Genomic DNA, 18,898 nt, shown 5'->3' on the forward strand with positions numbered 1-18,898 from the left:
ATGCCCTGGAAACATTTTCCCCATTGTCTTGGTGATTAACATTTGGCTCCTCATTACTTATGCAAATTTCTGCAGCCAGCTTGAACTTCTGCCCAGAAAATTGGTTTTTCTTTTCTATGGCATCATCAGGCTGCAAATTTTCCTAACTTTTATGCTCTGCTTCCTCTTGAATCTTTGCTGCTTAGAAATTTCTTCCACCAGATACCCTAAATCATTTCTCTCAAGTTCACTGTTCCACAAATCTCTAGGACAGGGGCAAAATGTCACCAGTCTCTTCGCTTAAGCAAAGCAACAAGTCACCTTTATTCCAGTTCCCAGCAAATTCCTCATCTCCATCTGAGACCACCTCAGCCTGGACTTCATCATCCATATCACTATCAGCATTTTGGTCAAAGCCATTCAACAAGTCTAGGAAGTTCCAAACTTTCCCACATCTTCCAGTCTTCTGAGCCCTCCAATCTCAAGGAAGTTCCAAACTTCCCCACATTTTCCTGTCTTCTTCTGAGCCCTCCAAACTGTTCCAAACCCTGCCTGTTACCCAGTTCCAAAGTCACGTCCCTGTTTTGGGGTATCCTAATAGCAGCACCCTACTCTTTGTGGTACCACCTTACTGTATTAGTCTGCTCTCATGCTGTTACGAAGAACTACCTGAGACTGGGTAATGTATAAAGAAAAGAACTTTAACTAACTCAGTTCCACATGGCTGGGGAGGCCTTAGGAAACTTAGAATCATGGTGGAAGTCAGCTTTTCTCTAGGTGGCAGGAGAGAGAATGAGAGCCAAGCCAAGGGGGAAACCCCTTATAACACCATCAGATCTCGTGAGAACTCATGAGAACAGCATGGGGGAAACCGCCCCCATGATCTGATTACCTCCACCTGGTCCTGCCCTTGACATGCGGTAATTATTCAAGGTGAGATTTGGGTGGAGACAAAGAGCCAAACGATATCACTTGTCTTCTTTTTCCTCAAGCACACAGAGACCCTTTTTCTGTTCCGTCCACCTGAAACATTTACATGCCTCATTTCTCACTCTGCCTGAGGCATATCTAAAATAGCAGCTGTTGCCTCCAGGCCCTGGTTTGCCTGTCTCCCCACACTCCCCTTGCCTCCTCTTTCCCCTGTAGGTTCGACCTGTTCCTCTGCTGGCACTGAGCACTGTGAGGGGAGACTTTGTTCTGTCACTCTTATGTCCCCTGCCTTGAACAGTGCTAGGCACAAACCCACTCATTTAGGGCTCACAATAGGTCTAAATTCAGCTTCATTTTCTTTCCCAAACAATGACCTAATTGTCCTGATAACTTTTTTAAAAATCCATCTTTCCCCTTTGGTTGGAAATGCCACTTCCATCCATATTGAATCCGTATGGACCTGGGCCTATGTGTAGCTTTCTGTTCTGTCCCACCAACATGCCTTTCTCTGCTGAGCTGTCTCCATTCTTCCTCTCTACTGTCCCTATTGACAACTAGTACTCACTGAGCCCTACCCCATGCCAGGCACTTGCTTAGATGACACAGCAAAGAATGAAACAGATGTGTGCCAGCCCTCCAGGAACTTGCATGGGTCCCTAAAATACAGTGGGTACCCTGGACACCCTGGGACGAGGGTGGAGGTGATGGATAAAGACAGAGACGCACATGGAGAACAACATGGAGTCACAGGCAGCCTCTGAGAGGGAAGTGGTTACTCCGCGTTGTCAAAGGCCTCCCAGCAAGAGTGTGGAGCACAGATGGGAGTAGAAGCACTGCAGGCAGATACGGTGAGTGGGTGCAGGGGGAAAGGGCCTCAGTGAGAATTGGGTGGTGACACTGGCTAGAAGGCGGGGGTGGGAGGATTGAGAGACATCTGGAAGTGGAATTGCTGAGACCTCGTGATTATGTCTGATAAAGAAGTAAGCTAGGCACAGTGGTTCACACCTGTAATCCCAACACTTTGGGAGGCCAAGAAGGGCAGATTACCTGAGGTCAGGAGTTTGAGACCAGCCTGGCCCACATGGTGAAACCCTGTCTCTACTAAAAATACAAAATTAGTGGGGTGTGGTCATGCGTGCCTGTAGTCCTAGCTACTTGGGAGGCTGAGACGGAAAAATCACTTGAACCCAGTAGCAGAGGATACGGTGAGCTGAGATCGCCCCACTGCACTCCAGCCTGAGCAACAGAAACTCTGCCTAAAAAAAAAAAAAAAAAAAAAAACTCGGGGAGCAGGGGAGGATGGAATTCACACCCTGAGGCCCAGGACCCTGCCTGAGGAACTGGATGGGCAGAAGCTGTTCCCTGGGATGGCCAGAGGGGCACATGCGTGGGAAGGCTGCAAGGCCTGTACGATGTTAGGCAGGGCTGTCCAGCAGGCACTTAGAATGGGTGTCTGGTGCTCAGGGGTGAAAGCCTGGCTTGAGTCGGGAGCTTAGGAGCTCGTGGTCCCTGCATGGATGGGAAGCAACCAGCTAAGGGCTGGTGTGCAGAATGAGAAGAGAACAATAGGGCGATCTGAGGCAGAGCCCTGCGGACACCCCAGCACGCCAGGGGCTGGCAGAAGTGTCACCCCATCAGAGGGGCAAATGAGGACCAGGTGGGCTGATGTCATTGAAGCCAAAAGTACAGGAGTGGCCAGCTATCACCTGGTAACCATCCCCTGTCCTTAGCAGGGGACATAGGTGCTGAGCACAAAGACATTTCCCAGACTTCCTTGCAGCTGGGTGAGGCCATGTGACAAAGTTCTGACCAGTGGATATAAGCAGAAGTGGAGTGTGCAGCTTGCTGGAAGGGCCCCCACAGGCAGGGGCAAAACTCTTTCCTCATTCTCCCTCCCACTGACTGGAATGTAGGCATGATGGCTGGAGCTGCAGCAGTCTTTTAGACCATAAGGGAAAAAGCTGCATGTCTGAGATGCAGGAGCAGCACTGTGGAAGGAGTGTGAGTTTGTGCAGACATTGGAGCTGTTGCGTCAGGCCTGGACTGTGTGCATATGCAGTAGAGAGAACTCAACTGTCATGTTAGCCCCATATTATTTTGGGTTTCACTGAAGCTTCTGAGAGGTCAGCTAACACAAGAACTTAACAGCTACTCATGTTAGCAGCATACAGGTTGCTGGTGGCCCTAAGATGGGACAATTTTAGGGAGTGAGGTGAGACAGCCCCCAATGCAGGTGGAAATGGGTTGAAGAATGAGAAATGGAGACAGTGAGTGTAGAAGCTCTTTCTAGAAGTTTGTCATGGTGGCACCAAGGTCTGAGAGTGCTTTAGCTCCCTCTCCCATAGTCCCCAACATCCCCACAACAGTCTCCCCAAGTAAACATGCAAGCTGAATAAAGCAAGTCTCATATGTCCCCACTGCCTCCTGCCACCACTAAGCTCCTCCAAGGAGATTTTTCAGACATACCACAGCTGTGAAGGGCACAGAGGAGGAAACACAACGTGGTGGGAGGCGGAGGGCAAGTGTTCAGTGTGGGAGTGGCCGTTCCAGAGCCCCATCTGGGCTTGGGCTGGGGCAACAGGGTGCAGAGTTGAGGTGGCTGAACCCCAGAGCCATCTGTGGCACTCTAGGGGGTGTCCCCTACCTTTTACCCCACTGCTGCATTCAGTGCATGGGGTCACAGCTATGTGGCAGTCCCCAGTGACACTGCTGAGGCTGTGCTTGGCCTGGCCTGTTCCCAACCCTGGGATTCTCCCCATGAACCCAAGCTCCATGCCTGCTCCATGGTCCCCACCTCATCAGCCTGACAAGCCAGTTCAAGTAGCAAGAAGACACCCATCAGCTCTTTCTCTAGGCCAGGTCGTGCTGCAGACTGGAGACCAAGAGAGCAGCCAGGCACCATGAGGGCCCTCAGGGCTATGGTCTTGACCACCATCGTCACAGCACAGCAGATAGGCCGGCAAGGAGTCCTGCCAGCATGGAATGGCCTGGAGCTTTAGCCTGTGGCTGGAGGGCTTCCGGGATGCGGTGGCCTTCAGGTTGTCCCTTGGCTAACAGGAGTTCAATAAATTCAGATGTGGGTGTGGCAACATCTGTTTCTGAGAGGACTTGAGGGTCTTCTGCCAAGTCCATTCATCCTTCCCTTGGTTAGGAAAACAACAAACTTGATTTTCTTCTGGGGCCCACCCTGATCATCCACTCTCAGGCTACATGGCCCCATGAGAGCCAGGGCCATCTGGACTTCTGGGAAGGATGCAGGGGTATGAGGGTGTGGGCACCAGAGCTGCGGGGGAGCAGGGGAGCCAAGGAGGTCCCGGGCTCTTGGGATTGTTGCTTGATGGGCAGATCCAGTCTCAATGGAGGCGGCCCACTAGACTCCTGAGTGCCTGGGCCACCCTTCCTCCGCCACTGATGGTGGTTTGCATGGAGTTGTCTGTCATTTGTGTTATAAAGAGGCCTGGCAGTATGAGCCACTCAAGATGGTGGTGTGTGCTGGCTGCACACAGTGCCCGGACCACAGGGACATTTGGGGCTGCTTTGTGGAGGGGGAGACATTTGAGTCAAGGCTCGAAGCTGTTTCAAACACAGGAAAGAGCCTCACAGAGTTTCTGCGAATATCTTTTCAACTATCAGTTTCTACTATGACAAAAATCCTTTCATTCATTGACTTTATTAAGAAAAGTTCATGTATTTAAAAAAAAGGACACTTGGGGTGCAGTGGCTCATGCCTGTAATCCCAGCACTTTGGGAGGCCGAGGCTAGCACATTACTTGGGCTCAGGAGTTTGAGACCAGCCTGGGAAACACAGTGAAACCCCATCTCTTTCAAAAATAAAAAATTCGCTGGGCATGGTGGTGCCTGCTTGCGATCCAGCTACTCCAGAGGCTGAGGTGGGAGGATCACTTGAGCCTAGGAGTCTGAGGTTGCAGTGAACCATGTCTGTGCCACCACACTCCAACCTGGGCAACAGAGTGAGACCCTGTCTCTAAAAATAAAAAAAAATTTAAGAAGGACAATAAAAGACCTAAATGTTGGATCTGGCACATCCTATTGTCATAGGGCATCTGGTAAAAGGGGAATTAATGCTAAGAAAATGATAGGACAATGGTGGAAGCCACAGTTGAACTGAGAAGTGAAGGCACTAACAGATTACCAGTGCCCGCTCCACACCAGGAAAGCCTGGCCCTGGGGACCCAAGACAGGGACAAATCAGACCTGGGATCTTTTTCTGATTGGTAAAATATCTCAGAGGCAGCCCGCCAAGATCACACCATCCTTGTAAGGACTGATAATGTGGCCGAAAGCCCTGGACAGGGTGAGCTCCCTGCTGCCTCTCTGTCCTCATCACTGTATCTCACCCAGAGCAAGAGGCTTCTGAGTTCCACACCTTAGAGACTGGTGTGCTGGAGGCCACATCACACCACCCAGGTCCCTCTAGGGCTTATTCCCCAGCTCCCAGCAGTGCTGGGGGCAGAAAGGCCTTGGCAGAGGTCGCCCCAGAGGCATACGTCATTGCCCCAAGGAGAGCCCATGTCCCATGACTGCCCCACGTAAGCAATGCCCAGCCACATCCCAGACTCAGAACAGCTCTAGGATTCCTACAAGGGTAATGGAGGCTGTCACTGCACCTGCACTGCAGCTCAGCGTGCCCCTCTGCCCCTTCCTGCTTCCTCCTTCCCTGCCACAGGACTGGCCCCCAAACACCCTGCCTACTGAGCTTTGTCTCAAGATCCCCTTCCTGGAGACTTAGGTGGGCAAGTGCCCTGCCCAAGTCACTCTTGAGCGTGTGGGAAATGCAGGGCTCCCCAACTCTGAGCTGGTGGAGGAGTTGTAGGAAGAACTCCTGCCAGTCTGCCTGCCTTATACCCCCACAACTGATGGACCAGCATCATCCTTCTTATAGCTCTAGCCAGTCATGTCCCAGGCCAGGACATGAGGAAACCCTGGGCCACAGTAGGCAGTGCCTGCCAGGCTGGCAGGCATGTCAGGGTGGCTCCCCCACCCAGCCCCAGAAGGTGCAAGCAGATTTCTCACCGTCTGCCACTGCTCATTGTTGAAGGAAAATTCTACATCCCAAACACTTGTTTGGAGGAAATTAGATCATCACCTCCCCGCTAATGAAGCCAGGCTGTGCACACAGAGGGAAGGGAGACGGCAGGTTGTTTGTCTGTTGGGGCTGCAGCCCAGAAGCTGGCACCCCAGGTGTCTCCAAGGCTCCACGCATGTGTGGCGAGAGCAGCCTACGCCAGGCTGGCTTGAAACCTGCAGGTGATGTTTGCCTGGGTATACGAGGATCCGGGCCCTCAGCCAAGACTGCCACCACCTTCCAGGACCACAGACGGCCCCTGCTGCCTTCAGAAGGCAGCACGCACCTGTCCTACCCAGGTTGAGGAGCAGCCCCTGCCTCTCCTCACGTGGGTCCCCCTCCACCATGGGTGCCTCTGATGGGGAAGAAGGCACATGTTCTCAGGTGGAACAGCCTCCCTCCTCAGCTTTCAGCCTGGAGCCTCTCCAGGCACAAGGTCCTTTTAACAATTTTTTAATTGAGATATAAGTCACATAACATAAACTACATAAACTTCACCATTTAAAATGGGTACTTCTGTGGTTCTTAGTATATTTACTATGTTGCCCTAGTACCACCACTATCTAATTCCAGAACATTTTAATCACGCTCCAAGAAACCTATACCCTTAACACCACGGCCCATTTCCGCCCTCCCTCAGCCCCTGGGAGTCATTCATCTGCTTTCTGTCTCCACGGATTTGCCTCTTCGGGATATTTCATATAAACGGAATCTCAGGCTACACAATCTTTTGTGACTGGCTTCTTCCACTTAGGACAATGTTTCCAAGGTTCAGTACTTGGAATAGCAAGTTCTTCATGCCTTTTTATGGCTGAATAATATTTCATTGTATGGATGTGCCACATTTGGATGGGTTCCACTTTTTGACTATTATGAATAATGCTGCTATGAATATTCATGTACAAGTTTTTGTGTGAACATACGTTTTATACCCAGGAGTGGAATTGCTGGGTCATATGGTAGTTCTATGTTTAACTTTTTGAGGGACTGCCAAGCTATTTTCCACAGTGGCTGCATCATTTTACATTCCCATCAGCAATACACCAGCATTCTAATTTCTTTACATCCTCAGAAACACTTGTTATTTTCCCTTTTTTAAAAATTGTAGCCATCCTAGCGGGTGTGAAATCATTATCTTGTTGCGGGTTTGATTTCCATTTCCCTAATGGACTAGTGCTATTCATTTCACTAATGACTAGTGCTATTCAGAGGATATTTTCATGTCTTACTGACCATTTGTACATCTTCTTTGGAGAAATGTCTACTCAGATCCTTTGTCTGTTTTTTAATTGGGTTCTTCATCCTTTTATTTTTGAGTTGTAGGAGTTTTTTAAGTTTTCTGAATACTAGACCCCTATTGGATATATGACTTGAACGTATTTTCTCCCATTCTATGAGTTGTCTTTTCACTTTCTTGATAGTGTCCTTTGATGTACTAGTTTTTACTAGTTTTGCAATCTACTTTATTTTTTATTTTATTGTTTGTGCTTTGGGAACAATATCTAAGAAACTGTTGCCTAATTCAGGGTCACACATCTTTTCCCCTATCATTCCTTCTAAGAATTTTGTAGTTTTAACTCTTATAGTTTTAGGTATTTCATCCATTTTGAGTTAAATTTTTGTATATGGTGTGAGGTAGGAGCCCAAATTTATTTGTGTGTGTGTAGATATTCAATTTCCCCAGCACTGTTGTTCAAAAGACCACTCTTTCTGCATTGAATAGTTTTTTGGCACCCTTGCCATAAAGCAGTTGAACATAAATGACCATAAATTATTGCTAGACTCTCAATTCTATCCATTGGTCTATATGTCTGTTCTGAAGTAGTACCACACTGTAGCTTTGTAATAAGCTTTGAAATTGGGATGTGTAGTCCTCCAAACTTGTTCTTTTCCAAGATTGTTCCAGTCATTCTGTGTTCTTTGTAATTCCATAATGTATATGGATTTTAACAAGGGCCACAAACTCAAATGCATCCAGAACTAAACAGATTTTGTAAGTTAGCAAAGCTGGCAGTTTCAAAACATATCTTTGGTTATGTTCTTTTGACACACATGATTTGCTTGCATCTTAAACACAGCAAAGTTCTTCCCCTTTACATAGAAGCATGCCTTCTCCACTTTTTCTTTCAACATGCCAAGATATCTTCTCCCCTGGCCACCCTTGCATTCAGGAAATGCTATGAGTACAGTCCTAGTTCTAACCATGACACATAGAGCAGTCTGCTGGGAGAGCTTCTGGGAGAGAGATCACATGATAAGAGAAAGGCAGGGAAACTCCCAGCTGTGTGCTAGTGCTGGGACTAAGGTGAGGCAAGAGAGGTGCCCAGGGTACCATATTTAAGGAGGTGCTCACCGTCAGGGCCATACACCAAGACCAATGCCTCCTTCAATGTGCCACCTTGGGTCCCTGGCTGGCCCCACCCTGACCCAGCCCTGCTCTGTCTGCCTTTGCTCTTCTTCCTGCTCTGAACCATGGGTGTGATGCCCAGAGCTGGGCAACCATCCAGTAACTCGGGGCAATGAGACTGAGGGCAAACATCATCAGGCTGTGGAATCTGAAGGCAGTGTGGAGAGGTGGGAAGGCCTAGCCCTCGACGACATTACCTTTTCAAGGTTCCCTGTTCCGTGGGATAATCACATGTCTATTAGGATAACTCCCAAAGGCCTTGAAAGTTGAGTTTTCTGTAACTTTCTACCAAAATCATTTATAACATATCAATTTATGGCAAGTATGATGAGTTTGCCATGTAAAGCTGTAAAGCAATATGTTTAAGCTTTAAAAGTAAGTTGAAGACTTCATCAAACTTAAATAACCTTGCTCTTTGAAAAACACATTAAGAAGCTGGGTGTGGTGGCTCACACCTGTAATCTCAACACTTTGGGAGGCTGAGGCAGGTGGATCACTTAAGCCCAGTTGTTCAAGACCATCCTAGGCAACATGGCAAAACCTCATCTCTACAAAAATACAAAAATTAGCCAGGTGTGGTGGTGCCCACCCATGGTCCCAGCTACTCAGGAGGCTGAGGTGGGAAGGTCTCTTGAGCCCAGGAGGTTGAGGCTGCAGTGAGCTAAGATTGCACCACTGCACTCCAGCCTGGGTGACAGAGCAAGACCCTGTCTCAAAAAAAAAATTAAACGGAAAGAAAAAGGACACTGTTAAGAGAATGAAAAAGCATCCAAGGACTGGGAAAAATATGTGCCAAACATATATCTGACCAAAAACTGATGTCTAGAGTATAAAGTGAACTCTTACAACTCCATAAGAAAAAGGCAAACTTTTACCCAATAAAAATGGACAAAAGAGATAAAGAGATACATCACCCAAGAAGAGATACAGGTGGAAATGAGCCTCGAAAAGGATGCTCAACATCATTAGTTGTCCTCAGTCATTAGGGAGATGCAAATTAAAACCACAGTGAGCTACCACTTCACACCTACTCGATCTGCTAAAATGCAAAACCTCACAGCTGAGTGCTGACGGATACAGAGCAGCTGGAACTCTCGCACCCTGCTGGCGGGAAGGGAGAGTGCAGCCTGGTTGGAATACAGTTGGGCCATCTCTTATAAAGCTATACATACATTTCCCATACAACCCTGCAAGTCTGTGTGAGGTGAGAGAAATGAACACATATGGCCAAAGACCTGTGTACAAATGTTTATAGCAGCTTTATTTGTAACAGGCCCACACCAGAAACAACCCAAGTGTCCATTGGCTGGTGAATGGATTAAGGGACAGTGGCACATCTGTACAATAAAATAGTACTCAGTAATGAAAAGGAAACAAATATTAATACATGCAGGACTATGGAAGAATCTCAAACATGCTCAGTGACAGACACCAGACTTGAAATGCCACATCTATTCCACTCACACAAAACTCTGGCAAAAGTAAACCTATGGGAGGGATGTCAGCTCAGTGCCTACAGGGGGAGGGTTTGGGGAGGGGGAAGTGATTGATGGCAAAGAGAGGCCCAGGAGGTTTTGGGGTGATGGCACTGTCTGTACCTTGCTTGCGGTGGGGGATACGTGACTGTATGCATTTGTCACAACTAAGAAGGGAGAATTCTACTGCCTGGAAACATTTCAAAACTAGAGCCAGGCTATGGGTTTGATGAATTATTACATGCAAACACAGCATATAGAAACAAGAATGCTGGACAATAAAATGAGTACATTATGGTTTTGGTTTTAGCTTGATTAAAAAAAAAAAAAGTGGGCTGGGCAAGGTGGCTCACGCCTGTAATCCCAGCACTTTGGGAGGCCAAGGCAAGCAGATCACCTGAGGTCAGGAGTTCAAGACCAGCCTGACCAAAATAGCGAAACCTTGTCTTTACTAAAAATACAAAATTACAGGTGTGGTGGCCTATGCCTATAATCCCAGCTACTCGGGAGGCTGAGGCAGGTGAATTGCTTGAACCTGGGAGGCAGAGGTTGCAGTGAACCGAGATCATGCCATTGCACTCTAGTCTGGGTAACAAAGCGAGACTTCACCTCAAAAAAAAAATAAAAACGAAAAAGGTTGGGGTGGCAGCATCACGCTAAGTGAAAGGAGTGAGACACAAAAACCACACACTGTATGACCCCATTCACATGAAGTTCTGGAAAAGGCAGAACAGTGGGAAACCCTGGGAACAGGAATCAGATCGGGGTGGCCCGGGGCCTCAGGCGGCAGACAGGTCTGACCACTGAGGGACACCAGGGCAGCGTGGGGGTGGTGCGCTGGTCTAGGTCTTGGTGGTGGTGGTCACGTGGCTGTGTGCATTTGTCAAAACTCACTGAACGACACGCTTCAAAGGGGTAAATTCTACTGTATGTAAATTATATCTCCAATTATGTAAATTATATACACCTGACTGTTCCAAAAAGTAAGCTGAGTGAAAGGAAATTATTAGATAAATAATCATACAGGTGGTGTGCAGATATGGCAAAAATTGCGGAGGTGGTAGAAGAATGAACACATTTTGGGAAACACTTAGTCCCAATTATCTCTCTAAAAAAAGGAAAAAAGTAACTTAAGAAGGTGAATGGGTGTGCCTATTTTCTCCCTTCTGATCCGTATAATTTAGCATTTTGGTGGTTTGTCCTGGAATAGTTTAATTGAAGTGTCAATCAGAAAACTCTCTAAAGATGAAAGGCAGCTTCTCAGGTTAATGGTTGGGGATCACCCCCACCCCTTGCCCAGCCTGGCCCTGCCATTGTCATCCCTGTTATCAAGGCTGGCAGGAGACCAAAACTCACACCGGTGGAACAATGAGGGAGCATTTCACTCAGGACCCTTTACAAAGAGCGGTCAGGGCTCAGGGAAATGGTGATGGTGAAGCACTTGGGGCCAGCGACAGCAGGAAGCCCTTGCCGTGACAAGACCTGCAGGGTGAGAAGAGAAAGCACATCCCAGAACGCAGAGAAAGAACCCCTATGGGAGCAGGGCACCCAAGAAGAGCCGTGGCCTCTGCAGAGGAGCTCAGAGAGCCCTTGCCCTGCAGGGAGGGGCACGGGGATAATCCCCCCAACCTCACTCTCCCCCTGCCCTTAGGCTTCTGGCTGGTGTCTCCAAAGCTACCTGGAAGCCGGAAGCCCAGAGCCTGCACGTGTCATCCTTGCCAAGGACAGGCTTCCAGGGCCCCGAGAAGAGGAAGAAGGCAGTGGGCCTGCAGGGGCACGTGGAGGGGCCTGGCACACACCCTGGGAGGCTGCATTAAATGCTCAGCGTGGTGAGGCCAGCAGAGAAGGAGCAGACTGCCATTTGAAAGAGGGCTGGTTACTCACAGATCCTGAGGAACAGTGTGGGGTGCACCACGCAGGGCCGGCAGGAGGCAGAGGGAGAGGGGGTTGTGGGCAGAAGCCTCCATTACAGAATACACAAGAAGAAACAGCAAGCTAGGTAAGCAGATATAGGGTTAATTCATTTGAATAATTTTGGGACTCTGGGACACAAGACTGTCCCTGGCTGTCTGATCCTGGCCCTGGGGGTATAGGGTAGGAGGACAGTGGTCCAGAGTGTGAGAGGCGCTGGCTGGGTGTGGGCTCTGGACTGGGTGGTTTGCATATAAAAGGTATGCTGGCAGGGAGACATCTCCTATCTCTAGGAACTGAAAGGGGTGGTCCCTCCAAGTTCAGCAAAGCCCCAAGATACCAAAACATCAGAATATAAAAACTAAAGAGCACCTCTATAAAACTCAGGCTCCTACCCAGTACTGGGAGGTCCATGGGGAGAGAAGGCCAGTTGCCAAAAGAAGTCTTTAAAGGCATCAGTCAGTCCTAATTCGATTATCAGGCACTGGGGCACAGGTCCAGGCTGCTAGAGAGCCACAGGAGGTGCTCAGCCCCTTTCTCTCCACCTTTCCAAGGCCTCCCCACCAGCCGAGGCCCACTGCACCTCTTCACTGCAGCCCTCCTGACACTGGGGCCCATACTGTCCTCCCACCACCTCCCTCTGCAGGTGCACCCTCCACAGAGAGCTTAACCCCTACCTGTGTCCTTCTCCCAGTCTCGTCTCCAATACTGGTTCCCTCTCACCCAATGGTGGAGGCTGCAGGACCACATTTCCTGCAGATTGTAAGAAACACAGCTCAGATGCCCTGGGCAACATTAGCTGGCACTTGGAGCTGCTGGGACCAGGGCTTGACAAGAGGGGAGAAGCTTCCACCTTGAGGAGAGACTACACAGAGCCACATGCATGCTCCAGGACAGAGCAATGGCACTGTACCCACCACCCAGCCCCACCCTCACTGGGCATCTCTTAGAAAGAGGTAGGATAACTAACAGGGACAGATGGGGTCAAAGCAACTGGAGACGGAGGGACAGAGGATAGGCTTCCGGCTGCCGGTGGGGGATGAGGGGTGGGTGGCTGAAGGGAGAAACCCTTCCCTCCTGGGGGTTCTTGTTGGGAGGAGCTGGCTCCCTGCAGTCTGGTCCCGCAGAAGCAATGGCTGGGTGGGGCTGGAAGTCCCCAGGGTGGTGACAGCCTTATTCTTCAACACAGTTCTACATGGGTAGCTGGGAGTGGGGAAGAGGATATAGGTGCTCAGCCCTCTCCGGAGCCCCCTGGCCCCCCTGCAAGGAGCCTTCACCCCACTCCAGGTCCTTCCTAATCTGCCCAGGTGGGTCTCACACCCAGCTCTACACCTGTCTACAGTCCGTGCACGCCACCCTCCAAACCCACCTTCGCACAATGCACCCAGTAGACACCCACACACCCCACCAGACCCTGCTCAGACCTTGTCTGGTGGTACCCTCCGGCTCTGCCTTCCATTAACAGGGTGGTGGGAGCAGAGGGGGGTCTGCTTCTTTGATCCCCTGACTTCCTGTATTTCCCCCAATCATTGCACTTTCATTTCCATATTATGGTTACTGAATTCCTCAATTTCCTCATCTGTAAAATGGGAACAATAATAGTCCCTATCTCAAAGATTTACTATGCAGGTTAAATGGATAAGGGCTCATAGACAGTTTAGAAAAGGACACAAGAAAACAAGTCCATTAATAATTCCTACTCGTACATAGTTACTAAGTAATCATTATTAATGCACAAACTCACATCCTACTCACAGATGACTCTGGTGTACAAGTGAGTAAATGCTGGTGAAACAACCATGGCCACTCCAGAAGCAGATGGTTCAAGTCCAGTCCAAGCTCACAGCGTTCTCTAACTTGGACAGCAGAGGCTGGTGTGTGGCCAGCCAGGCCAGGGTGGCACCGTGCTGGGTGCTGTGCAGGGATCGTCTCTGTTAATCCCCATGATGACCAAATTGGGGCTGGGCAGAGGAGAGCAAGGATGCTTTTGCAAAGCTGCCTGGGAAAACTGGAATGTGTACCTGGTCTGAGAATGGCGAGAGCCTGGCCTCTTCTGCCCACCTCTTGTCCCCAGCCCCTGGTCCCCAGCCCCTGGCCCCCACCTCCAGCTAAAAGGCCAGCAGGAGGTACAATGCACCTCCCACTTCCACGTGTGGCCACAAAACCTCATCTCACGTCCGGCCATGACGCTCCAGGCTTAGCAGGGGTCTGAAATTGTGCTCAGAGCTGAGCAGGGGGAGCCGGCTGCAGGCGATGCCAGCCCTGGGTGCCAGGCTAAGTGGCTTCCAAGCCCTCTAATCACCCCACTCCCAGAATCTGGCCATTAACTCCCTCCAGGCACAGGAGGGGGAACTGCCACTCTCCCTGCCTGGCTTTTAGTCCAATACAATTAGGAGCCATTATTTCTGTCGTGTTGATTCTTGAAAAATCATTTTAAATTGTCGCCCTTTTTTGCGCTTTGGAAAAGGAAAGCGCCAAAGAAGATGAAAACAGAAAAGCATACCCACACCCCCCGCCTGGCTCCCAGTACCCCCCTCAGTCCCCCCATTTCTCCTGACCTGTTCCCTTGGCAACCGTCAACTCGCTGCTGCAATATTCAAAGGGAATCTCACAACTGCACATCAAATGGGACGCAGGGGGTATTTTCAGTTGCCTGAGACCCAGTGGACGGACAGACAGACACACACCCCCTCAGGGAAGACAGAGACACAGAGAAGCAGAGACGGACAGAGAGAGACACAGAGAGAGAAGAGCAAAAAGACCCGGCACAAAGAGACAAAGACCCCCAGGGAGATAGCGACGTGGGGACCCAGAGATGCCGGAATGGATGCGCAGAATGAGACAGAGACAGAGCAAGAAAGAGATGTATGTGCAGAGTGACAGACAGACAGACACTGATGAGGAAAGAGACCAACCCAGAGAGACAGAAAAAACAGACACATGGCGCAATGCAGAGGAGACAGATGGGGCTGGGCAGGGGGATTGGACGGAGGGAGAAGAGGGGCACAGGCAGGAGGGGACGGACTGAGGGTGGCAGAGAGGAGACAGGAGGAAGCAGTGGGAGCCACAGTGCCTGGCCTGGGCACCACAGCCTCTGAGGGCCCCTCCAAGCCAGGCTGCCTCTCCTCCTCCCCTTTCCCTGCCCCAGGCAGGCTTCTCCCCTGACCAGACACCTCACCCTCGCTGAAGCACCCTGCTGTTTCCCGCACACACTTTGCCTCGCTTGCCTTTGTCACGCTCCTCCACAGCCAGCCTGGGATGAGGTTGTTGTGAGGATGTCCCTCTGGATGGCCACCCCACTCATTCCCAGACCTCTTACTCCTTCCTAAAAGTGAGAATGACATTGCTAAAGATGCCAATGGTGGAATTCCAGCCACCCTAGCAGACATTAGGGAAGACAGGCTCCCCTCAAAGCACATGGAGGAGGATCAGGAGGGTCCTGTGGTTCCAGCTTAGGGCTAAGGATCGGGGTCAGGGCATGGGAACCTGTAGCTGCCCCATACTCAGTGGCAGCCACACGGAGGGTAGAGGGAGGGGCTTGGCAGGCATTTCGGCCCTGTGGCCTCCTCTCGGGCCCTTACTTCTGCGCCTGAGCCCCTACTCCACCCAGGCCCAATACTCCTTGGCTCTCAGCATCTGGCATGATTCTGACCTGAGGAGGCTGTTAGGCCAGAGGCTGGGAGAAGGGACCAGAGGAGTAAAAACGCTCAGGTTAGAAGTCAGAGGTCAGAGGGCATGGGCAAAGCTCAGGTCCCCCTCAGAGGGAGCATGGCAGGCAAACCTAGATTGCAGCACCCGTTCTGCCACTGACCACCGTGGAGTCACGGGGCCACTCTGAACCTCAGCTTTCCCACATATAAAATGGGTAAATAGGCCTTGCCCAGAGCAATTGCTGGAGCGAGGCTCTGAGAGTGCATGTGTGCAGTGAGCGAGGCTCTGAGAGTGTGTGTGTGCAGTGAGCCAGGAGCGAGGCTCTGAGAGTGTGTGTGTGCAGTGAGCCAGGAGCAAGGCTCTGAGAGTGCATGTGTGCAGTGAGCGAGGCTCTGAGAGTGTGTGTGTGCAGTGAGCCAGGAGCGAGGCTCTGAGAGTGCATGTGTGCAGTGAGCGAGGCTCTGAGAGTTTGTGTGTGCAGTGAGCCAGGAGCGAGGCTCTGAGAGTGCATGTGTGCAGTGAGCGAGGCTCTGAGAGTTTGTGTGTGCAGTGAGCCAGGAGCGAGGCTCTGAGAGTGCATGTGTGCAGTGAGCAACGCTCTGAGAGTGCATGTGTGCAGTGAGCCAGGAGCGAGGCTCTGAGAGTGTGTGTGTGCAGTGAGCCAGGAGCGAGGCTCTGAGAGTGTATGAGTGCAGCGAGCCAGGAGCGAGGCTCTGAGAGTGCATGTGTGCAGTGAGCGAAGCTCTGAGAGTTTGTGTGTGCAGTGAGCCAGGAGCGAGGTTCTGAGAGTGCATGTGTGCAGTGAGCAACGCTCTGAGAGTGCATGTGTGCAGTGAGCCAGGAGCGAGGCTCTGAGAGTGTGTGTGTGCAGTGAGCCAGGAGCGAGGCTCTGAGAGTGTATGAGTGCAGTGAGCCAGGAGCGAGGCTCTGAGAGTGTGTGTGTGCAGTGAGCCAGGAATGAGGCTCTGAGAGTGCATGTGTGCAGTGAGCAACGCTCTGAGAGTGCATGTGTGCAGTGAGCCAGGAGCGAGGCTCTGAGAGTGTATGAGTGCAGCGAGCCAGGAGCGAGGCTCTGAGAGTGTATGAGTGCAGCGAGCCAGGAGCGAGGCTCTGAGAGTGTATGAGTGCAGCGAGCCAGGAATGAGGCTCTGAGAGTGTATGTGTGTAGTGAGCCAGGAGTGAGGCTCTGAGAGTGCATGTGTGCAGTGAGCCAGGAGCGAGGCTCTGACAGTGTGTGTGTGTAGTGAGCCAGGAATGAGGCTCTGACAGTGCGTGTATGAGTGCAGGGAGTGATAGCTCTAAGGACAAACAGTGACCATGATGACAATGAGAACAATAATCATAATTTTTTGGCAGAATGAGAGCTGGATGCCTGGCCGGGGTCAGAACCTCAAAGCCTTGGGGCCAGCAGCAGGAAGAAGCCATGTAAGACTCCATGGAGGTGGGGCTGCAGAGCCCAGACCCACCCCCGAGCCTGGGCTCAGGTACACTGGGGACCCAAGGGGACAAACTCTGCCAAGTTTTCAAAAGGAGCTGGAAATAAGAATTTTTAATGCCGAATTTGAGTTTTAAATATTGGTAACCAATTCATTTTTCAAAGCACGTTGCAGGCCAAATAAAACATCCAGGGCTAGATGGGCCGTGTTGGCCAGTTTGTACCCTTACCTCTTCTCAGTGAACCATCGCCTCAGGGCTCGATCCACCGACAGGGGGCACCCTTTCCAGGGCTGCTGGGGCCCAGCAGCTCAAAGAGGCTGTGCAGGAGCAGCTTAGTCCAAAACTGTCTGTCCCTGGGGGGCAGATGCTGCACACTGGGATCCATTCCCCAGGCACCGTGGCTCCTGGAGGATCCTGGACCTCAGCCGGGCTGTGGGAGAGCCTCAGTTCTGCTGCAGCTCCTTCCCCATCACACCTGCCCCTGGTGCTGCCCCTGCTGCCCGGCACCTTGGACACACAGAGGCGCAGAGAGAGGGCCAGCGCTCAGGGCTCAGGACCAGGCACTGTGAAGGCGGGGAGGGTAGTCAAAGACCATGGTTCACAAATGGTCCTGGGCAGGTGGTGGGGATTGTGACTGCCACCCTGAGGAGCTCAATTAAAAAGCAGTTTCCTGGGGCCCAGCCCTGCAGAGTCTGATTCCTTAGGGCCAGTGAGTGTGCATTTTAAGAAGCATCCCGAGGGACTCCGATAGGTGTGCTGCAGACCCACTGAGAAGACAGGGAGGAGTGGGATCTGGTGTCCTGCCCCTCTGGCCCAGCCCCCAGGGCCCCCAGGACCTGCTGTGTCCCCAGCTAGTGCCCAGGCTCCTGCCATGGCTGCCCCTATGCCGGTGAATCTGAGGAGAGCACAGACTCCCCCTCATTGCATGGTGACTCCAGGAGGAAGCCATGGAGCATCTCCACCCACAGGTTCTTCTGGCTAGTGCATGCCCCTCTTGGCTCTTTAAGAACCAGGCCTGTAGCAAGCAGTGGGGGCTTCTCCTACCCAACCCTTGAGACCAGTTTGGAGGTGTTTGTCTCAGGCTCTGGTCTTCAGCTGTGGCTCTGTCTTCTTGGTCTGCAAGGGTGACTCCCCAGTCTGGCTGTGCATTCCAGGTCCCTAGAGGCTTTGGAAAACTAGGGTTCCCTGGTTTCTACATGAGAGAGAACCAGCTGGCTCCAGTGCCCAGCTCCAGGAACGCACCCTCCAGAACCGTCCTGGTGCATGAGGCAGCAGAGTCCTCAGGGGGCCCTGCACATGCCCTGCGCCCCTACCCTGGCCCCAGCCTCAACATGGCCAGTCACAGAACCTAGCCCCCTAGCAGCATTTCTGGAGCATACCCAGGCCGGGACAATAAAAGCCCTCCCCAGGGATTTTTCCTGCAGGAACCCTGTGGGGAGAGAGGTCACTCCCTCTGGGGTGGGTGCTGCTCCTCAGTGCACCCCAGAGCTGGAGGAGCAAAGAAGAGGGCAGCCCCAAAGGCAATGGGATTCTTGGCCAGCTGCCAGGGCACCCCAGCCTCATTGCAGTTCCAAGAGAAGCCCCTGTGCCCTCACAGTCAATTCCCTTCTTGCCTAAGCTAGTTGGCGTTATGTCATTTGCAACCAAATATATCACCCTAAACCTACTGACTCAGAAGTTTTGTATTTTTAACAAGTTCCCCAGGTGATTCTCGGCCGAACTGCACTTGAGAAGCACTGATGTACAGCACTGCCAATTAGGCTGCTGGTGTTCTTGGGACTCAGGCCATCTTCACGCTGGAATCTGTCAGTTCCGATTCATACCAGCCCTCCCCTACCCCCAGCATCTGCACATCAAACCCCGTGATACAATCCCTGCACAGCCGTTGGGAGGGAGAGGGGTCTGAACATCCAGGCCCAATCACTGAGCAGCTGGAAACATGAAGCCCCTGGAGGGAAAGCCCCAGAGGTCTTCTCCAGAGAGAATAAAAGGTAGGGAATGTGAAAGAAGGGGCTCTATCCT

At 51.3% G+C, this 18,898-nt stretch overlaps 1 protein-coding gene across 12 annotated transcripts in view; it reads right to left on the reverse strand.

Annotated features, from left to right (window-relative positions):
• PRR20G (proline rich 20G) overlaps positions 1 to 18,898 on the reverse strand; it is a 140,114-nt gene that overhangs the window by 73,807 nt on the left and 47,409 nt on the right. Inside the window, exon 1 of one of the 12 annotated variants that reach the window (XR_008624866.3) lies at positions 14,347 to 14,874. The exons of 10 other annotated variants lie outside the window; for them this stretch is intronic. The gene's annotated coding sequence lies outside the window, so the exon portion shown is untranslated. Of the gene's footprint in view, positions 1 to 14,346; positions 14,875 to 18,898 lie in introns of those variants that run through there. One more of the 12 variants, XR_008624865.3, reaches the window with a different exon arrangement.

The sequence above is a fragment of the Pan paniscus genome, chromosome 2 (genome assembly GCF_029289425.2).
Source record: "Pan paniscus chromosome 2, NHGRI_mPanPan1-v2.0_pri, whole genome shotgun sequence".
Taxonomy (NCBI): Eukaryota; Metazoa; Chordata; class Mammalia; order Primates; family Hominidae; genus Pan; species Pan paniscus.